The sequence below is a fragment of the Bombus terrestris genome, chromosome 6, assembly GCF_910591885.1.
Source record: "Bombus terrestris chromosome 6, iyBomTerr1.2, whole genome shotgun sequence".
In the NCBI taxonomy this organism is placed as follows: domain Eukaryota; kingdom Metazoa; phylum Arthropoda; class Insecta; order Hymenoptera; family Apidae; genus Bombus; species Bombus terrestris.
Window position 1 is genome coordinate 1989793 of NC_063274.1, and position 8552 is coordinate 1998344.

The window sequence follows — 8552 nt, forward strand, 5'->3', positions numbered from 1 at the left end:
AAACTAATATCCCGTTCGATTCTACGAGGGCGTGCGCTACATTGATACGAGGTAACGGAGCTGGCGCTATCTAATTTTAACGGCAGCACGCCTGGTCATGCTGAAATATCGAGCTGGAGAAATGTACTTGCTCTCTCTCTCTCTCTCTCCCTCTCCCTCTCTCTCTTGTTGCCAATTTTCCTCCTGTTCAAAACTCTTTGGTATGCTTCAGACAATGGTATGATTTTCGTTTGAGCTACATATTTTTGAGCAGTGTTGAGTATATTTTAAAAGAAAAGACAAATTCTTCGATTAAGAGTGGGTATACAAAGGAGATTCAAGGCGGAAAATTAACGTAAAACACAAGCTTATTAACGATGATTTTGTAGTCGCGTCATTCGCTTCGCTATTTATAGTGACGTACTTGATTTATGGTATACGAGCTGTATGCTCGTAACGACGGTGTTTGAATGAAAAAGAAATAAAAAAACAACGCAGAAGCTCTTTATTCGAGTTTCTAAACGTGGCAAGGGATCAAGAAATGATCGTGTTTCAAAATTCTCCGGTGATATTCACTGCCTGTCTTCAAAACAAGATGAAAAATGGAGGCACAAGGTCTTTCAAATATATAAATCCCCTTGTCTGTAATAAACATTTTAATAAAAACATTTTCTTTCCTAAATATTGTATGATTATACGTAAAAATTTGCAAACTTATTAATTCCTAATATAATCTAACGTTATCGCTCAAAGTATATCTTCGAAATCGTATCATTCGTGACAAAAACTATTTTGGTTAATCCACGGTGAGATGGTGAGAATAATCGAGATCGTCATATATAACCATCTCAATTCACGTATGACCACCAACGATCTACTGAAAATATTCATTCGCCAGTTTTACCTTCCCGCGATCCTCACCTTTCGCGTAATTTAACCAACCCCATTCTTACACGTCGTGGAAAGTTGGCGGTGGCACTCGAAGAGCTCGTAAAATCAGCGGCCATGGCTCGCGCCGCTGTTCAACCGAGCTTCTCTCGTTCGACCACTCGAAGTGAACAATTTCGACGGCTGCGGGCGGACCGCATTCATCGAAAGAAGAACGAAACTCCGTTAAACTCTGGCGAATCAACCGCTCTTAAACTTTGCTCCGGCTTCCGGTCCGCCGCGAGATCGCCGTAGAATTACCGTTGGCCATGCCACCGATATTTCTCGCTGGAGAATTTTTCCTCGGGGCTGAAATTGAAGCGAACGAGCACCAGCCAACTGGTACAGAGGCTATTCGTCCGTTGATAATCGGTATTTATCGGTCTGCGCCGGACCGAACATTGTTGCGCCGCGATACCTGTTCGGGAAGCTAATTGCGGCTACCGCGATAAGGTCGGTGAACCTTTTAAATCTTCTGGGCCCTCTTACGCAGTTGAGTTAATACCATTAACAAAATTTTACAATCTACGAGTTACAAATCATCGATGTTAATAAATTTTCTTCCGTCATGGTAAAAGCTTACAAAGTTAGAAAATGATACTGAAACGAAGATTTGCGAAGGAACATTACAAATTGTACAAATGGGTTGATCGTGATATTTGACATATAATTGTAGAATTATAAAAATGTCGTTACGCGGTAGAAGTCTGTAGCCTAAAAAGTACCTCTTCGAAGATCCATTTTTGATCAAATGAATCGAAAACAGGAAAATTATCCGAATATATAGACTATGGCATTAAGAAACAAATTGCGAAAGGAACATTTATAAAAAATGAAAGAAAGTACTTTCTACCACACAAGTCTGTTATATTGTATATCTTATGTATCTAAAAAGAAGTTGAAGTCTACAATACGTAAGAATGTATCGAACTAAATCAATCGACGACAATTTTATTGGAATCTCTCGAAATGGATATCATTGGAAGATTAACGTAATTAAAACATAACTATAAAGAAATACAACGAAGGTACTGCTCTTAAATTGTATCACGAATTGTCGCACGAGTTTCTCTCTCCCCTTTTCTCTCGTTCACGCTACTTTCTATTTCAGAGGAAGCCAGAAACCCCGAGTTTTCATTCCTCTTCTCGTCCCTGGTTTTCTACTTTTCCTTTTAAGAGCCGATTCCAACGTGCGGTCTTTCACGTTTAATAGCGTGCACACACGTTCGCTATCCCCTAGCTGATGCATAACGTACACGCGTACGTGTGCACCAAGCCACACGACCAGGTCGAAGCTATTAATTCGATTGCCAATCGATTCAGCTTTACTTGCTTGTGCGAGGGATAAACGTCTGGCTTCAGTGGATTTTTCATTTACCAGTACTACTTCCTGACCACGATGCACCTGCATAATTAATCGCCTTCACTACCAAGACACGCCTTTCGCTTGAGAAAAACCGCATGCACAGATGTTTTCCCAGGATTTTGACATTGTGACACATCGATCCTGAGATTAATTACATTCTTCCAAGCGAAGATAGTCGAAGAATAAATGTGCTTCCCCTTTGGGTCGTTCGGTACGGGAGGAATGCATCTGCAGATTGAAATTCTTGGATTGCGTTCGAGCATGGTCCTTTTGCTTGCGAGAAACACTGTTCGATAGATCTGCTGAGATTCCTCAACTATGGATATTTTTGTGCTTGCGCGAAATTCGAACACGTATATTTATTCATTCTGTTGATATAAATAGAGCAAAGTGTCCGTATAATTACGAACAATAATACACATAGTCGTTAACAGATATTAGTATACTCACAGAAAGTAAAATTATTCTCAATCATGGTCGATCAAATTATCACATTTGACACGAAAGCGTGAGATGTTCTGATACGTATGAACGCCAGAGTACATCCGATCGATTATTCGTCGCATCAGTTAGAATCTGTGTCGTGCAGCTAATACAGCGAAAAGTTTTGGGTACACATGTACTCCACTTGCGACTGATAAAAATGTAGGTCGCGGTTTTTATGTGAGACCGTACGTACAATATCAATCGTTAATGTTACAGAAGGGAATACGTTGTAACATAGGGCAGTAGTCGCGACAGGTTTTGCGTCAGGCCACCGTTACTTACTTAATGGGTTGTGTGTTAAGCGAACGTGCCTTCTGTCCGGTGCAAAACCGAATCCGCTCTTCGGGATAATAAATCACCAGAATCGCGGGTTGTGGCCGCTACTTGCGCGAACCACAGCAAAACGAATTGCGTCCTTTAATAAAGAGAACAGCGCTAACACTCGGGGAAGGCAAATGATAACGTTCCGTATGATTTGTACCTGTACCCTTTAACTTCTCTCTGTGTATCCTTCCAAATTTCCGCTTTACAATTGTTTCAAATTCAGTATCCAACATTTGCATCGATCGATAGATCGGATACTACCGTAGGAAAAAGAATATTCCAATTCGAGAAATAAATAAATTACCGACAGATTAGATTATCGACTTTCAAAATATACATGTGGCATCTGTGGATTTCAAATTCTAATCTATAAAGTATAAATGTTTCGTCCGGTGACTCTTTGCGTAACCCGGAATCGATCCCTCGGTCGAGGCTGCCACTTGCTACAACATAATTACTTGGGCCGTAATAATCATAAGGAACTGTCGTAAAACTAAGCAATTCGATTTGACCGTTAAGACCGTTAAGTGGTATGAAACACCTTCGACTCAAACCGTTCCTTATGGTTATTGTTCCATCAAATAAAAAGCGGGGAAACGTAGGTTTTCCTATGGGATTTTCATTTTCACCCGCAAGCGACCGATGGTGGGGCAACCAACACCCAGCAAAAGTTTTCCTCTGCGACAGCATCGTGGCCGAACTTCACTGGATCTGCGACTACAGATCAGTCAGCATCTCTGCACGAGGTTCACTACTTTAACTGAGTCAGCATGTACTAATTAACATTCATATATATACGCAACGAGCGTAACCATCTTGTCCATAATTGTTGTTGGAATAAAAAGTACGTTATAACCTGTTACCTCAGCGTTATAATTATTTCGATCACCTCTATTATCCTAACCGAAATAGGGCATCGATCAGTTTCGTGGCGTCGATTGTATATCGTTGGGAATTTACGACTCCCGTTGACGAGCTCCTTGAGGTCGCGTCTCTCCGCGAATGGTCGACAAAACAATAAATAATTCTAATGTATAGAGACTACGATGTCCTGTGAAGACACAGGACTGTCAGATTCAACCATAATTGCTCTATCAAAAGGACATTCGTCTCATATAAACTGAACTTCGCGGTATAGTGCAAACAAGGATATCGTTGTTCAAACAAGCAAACTGAAAAAATTCGCGTTCTTAGTTATCAAGAGCATAGAAGAAATGTAGTCCGTGCGCGATTCTTTCAACCACGTTCGCTGTCCGTCCGTTCGAAACATTTCTTTCGCGTGAATCGTTCCACGAACTTTTATAATCAGACGAGAGAAACTTGGTCGGAGTAGAAAACGCAAGGACGACCGAGTTTCTTGTCGAATTTCCCTTATCGTCGTAGTAAACGAATTCGTGGATTCTTTCTCCGTTTGCTCTTCAACTGCCACTCTCCCTGCACGCCTATATATTTCGAACATTTCTGGTTTCAATATATGCAGCGCGTACAGAAACTAACGCTGCCAACGAAACGCATACTTCCGGCCACTTTGAAGTCAGATTACGCGTTGCTCGCGGCAAGGTTAACCCGTTTGATCTCGCAAGGCCGCAAAATTGCAGCTAATATACAAAAGAGCCGGGAACGATTCTACCGGTAACCATTGTGAAAGGTTCTCTACGCCAGTAACGCGCACCCTTGTCAGACTTTGCCCCTTTTATTACGTATTCACCGATGCGTTCGTAATTTCTCGAGTACACGAGACCATGCTTTTCGCGTATCGTTCGCCATACAGTATCGCTGAAAAGTATCCGGGCATTTGGAAGCTTCTCTCGAGAAGTAGGGTAACTCACGGCAATATTCGAGCACTTGTACAATATTTGTACGTATGCGCCATGTGTGCTGTATACTATATTTTACAATTATATGAATATTGAGATATGTATAATTTTGTGTGCTAGACTAGATTAGCCGCGTAGTAGTGACACGTGTATGTGAATGTGAGTGTGTGAAAGTATGTTTGTGCGCGGCGTAAGGAATGTAAACTGTCCAGTTAACAGTTTGATATGGACAAAGGTGAGACAAAGAGAGTCCTGAAACGCGTGCAAGTATGTATCGATGAATATCTTTGAAATCGTTTATTAAAAAAATATATAACTATTTTAATATATATTCTAAGTGTAAACTTAGTATTCCTATACCATTATTTCGGCAATTAAGATCCAAAATTCTCAACAATTAATTCTGTAAGGAGGTACAATTGTACAATTGCTTGTGTGATTATATTTAGTCATAAAATTTAAAATCGATCGGAAAATGTCGATATATTTGTTTTATCTTTACTCTGTTGATGGTTAAAAGGAAGTATTTTAATGTGGAGTAGTTGAAAAATTTCAATTTAAATCTATAGTCTGCTGATTGGATATAAAAGTAGTAAATACTAATCGAGATATTTAGAAGCTATGATACATTGATGAATTATATAAGTTGAAAATTAGAAGACAGTGGTGATGTTGCAAATACTATTTTCTTAAGTTTACCTTAAAATTTACTGTGTTTTATGTCATCATCTTATAGCAAAAGACTTGTGGAAGTACGTAAATTACTTGTTTCTCGAGAATTGAACATTAATCGTCTATTTATCTAATGAAATCGAGAAATTGACGAAAAGTAAAGCCGAGCGATTTGGTTCCTGAAAACTCGATTACTGATTTATGCTTCTCATTATCGATTCATAGTTAATTTAATCACCTGGATCAGATTCAAATGTCGTTACTACAATTGCTACAAATCGATCAAAATGTTCGAATTACTGTGAACGCTAATGAACAGTGCGTTTATGAAAGAAGCAGAGAAAATGTATAGAAACGTCATAAACATGGTCAGAGATCTTTTTCGACGGAATATATGTGCCAGACTCTCTGAAGTAGAAAGTTCGCGTTATTAAAATGTAAAATAGAACTGAATCGCATCTGCGTAGAATACGTCGCGCATCTATACGTATTTGTATATGTACGCGTAGAAGGTTTTTAATCAATTTTAATTGTGAACGTGTTTTTAATTTATCTTTAATCAAAAATCGCGGATTTTTCTATATCGTGTGAAAGACCCAAATGTGTCTACGTTATTTGATACATTTGTCCTGTTTTCTGTACGTTACACGCAAATGTTTTTATTAGAACGCATGAGATTGATTTTCATTACTCGAAATATGCTGCAATATCCGGAAATAAATTTAACGAATCTACGCATTTTTAATGAAAAGTTCCTCTCTTAAATATTATCTTTGGAGGAAGAATGGTGAAATCTAGTAGAATAAATCTTCTGAAATAAATCGAATTAAAGCACGTAGATAATATTTTCTTCTTTAGAAAAATAACTTCGGTTGAGCGCGAATAATTTCGATAAAGATGTGGTAAATGAATAATACAGGAGTATAGCTTGTATAAAGATTGCTCGGCGAATTGTGAAATAACGAGTTTCAAAAGTACATCAAACGAACTCGGAAATCGGTCTTTTCGAATGACCTTTAAATTGCATTTCTTCCTAAGGAATCTAACATAAAAGGTACTAGTAGTTTCGAAACTTCGCGACTTCTTCGCTCGGCCTTTTTATACTTGGGCTTTGACCCTTTTAAAGAGCCGCCCTTTGCAATTTCTACGCACGACTACCGTATTAATTCTACTTGTATCGAAGTTTATATCGTCGGCTATTTTTCGTTGCACACGAGGCTCCTTTGTAAAAGATCAGTAAATCGCTTATAAATATCCTTCAAGCGGCTACTCACCGTTCTCTAGCCGCATTTTCCAAAATAGCGTTATCATTCGTTTATGTAAAATCAACATATTTACGACTTCGTAATCTTCCCTTATCACCAGAAGCTTCTTACACCATTTGTAATAATTCCAAAGCCATTAGGAACTAGGGACGCTGTTCTTTGCATTTCAACAATTGGTCTGATCCACAAATTACTCTAGGAATTATTTAAAAGTGAAAGGACGCAGTCGCTGTCGCTAAAGAGAAACAGGGGACAAGATTAAACCAGAGAGCGAATAAGGGTAAGGAGAGGAAAAAGAAGACGAGGGAGAAACTCGACGGAATATCAGAGGGGAATGAAGACCTGAATTCTAACGTTACATCCTGTCCTAAAAACGAATTAGCTCGAAAGATTTGCCAAGTCGAGTTTTCCCTTCGTCCTTCGCTCGAATTTCAACCCCTTCCCCCTCGCTCTGGAATAGAAACATCCAGTTAGAAAGGTGAAACGTGACAGAGAGGAGCGTTTTATGCGTTCATTAGTCACACGAACCAGATTGAATTCCTCTTGAGCTTTCTTACCAGCTTAGATCGTGGAACATAGAGCGGGAGAAAAGGTTAAGAGAAGTTTTTCCATTTGGTGAATTTTACGAGGGCGAACGTCTGGAGTCTCCGTGAGCAGGGTTTCATCGGTTAGGCTGACCGTGGAGGATCGAACAATGACGCAGCTATCGCGGACAACGTTCAGAGATCATCCATTATCCGGCAGAGAGTGTGCAACGGCCAGGTTAGAATGAACGAGCACCGATAGGGAAGATAATTTGTCAGTTTAAAGATCTAATTTGTAACTGGGGCGCAGCTTTATGAGCTGATTCGGCTTACAGGTGTAGGATGTTGCGTTTAACGAGCTTGACTTAAGCTTCTTCGTTGATTAGCCCGCAAATGTTTTCGAAGAAAATTGTTCCTTCCGAAAAAGATTACATCGAGTTTAGTGAAGTATTGTTTAAAATGGTCTAGAACGACATCTATTTGAAATTACCCTTTCGGATGAAATTAACCCCAATTAGAATTACGGAAGGCCTTTTAACAAAAAATTATATCCTGTTTCTCTGGCTTATTTTTTCATGTTAAATCACATTTTTTTAAATCTTTTTCAGAGACACTCCCTATGAAATAAATTATAATTCCATTCTACGCAGCGTCTCAATCGAAAAAATACACTAGCTATTCAAATATACTTCACGCTAACTATAAGCCCGCAAAATAACATAAAGCTCTAAACTTTTCTCGAATTCATGTATAGTATACGTTGCAACGAAATCCGGTAGTGCAGGCGTGCGAGCCTGTGCGATTTTTTTAATTAAATCCGTTACAAGGCTCGGTGGTTAGCCTGCGAAGGGAATTTTTCACCGCGTCACAGCGACCATAAATCATCAAGCGGACGCGTCGACGTGCGATTGTGAAAGGTTAAAATATGTATCGGGCCGGTACGTACACAGCCATCTTAAATTGTTCCATACGCAATGACGACCCGACTGAATTCTCTGTCGTGTGGTACCACGGTCATGATTTATTATCGGAGCGTAGGGCTCCTCGTAATTTATGCACACCGGCTAGCCACCAACCAACTGTCGTACCATCGTTCCACAATACCGTCTGCAATTTCGTGGAACGTTCGACCGGTAACTTGCAAAACAATCGTCCCTGCCAGCGACCTGCGAAAGGAATCATTCCCTTTTGA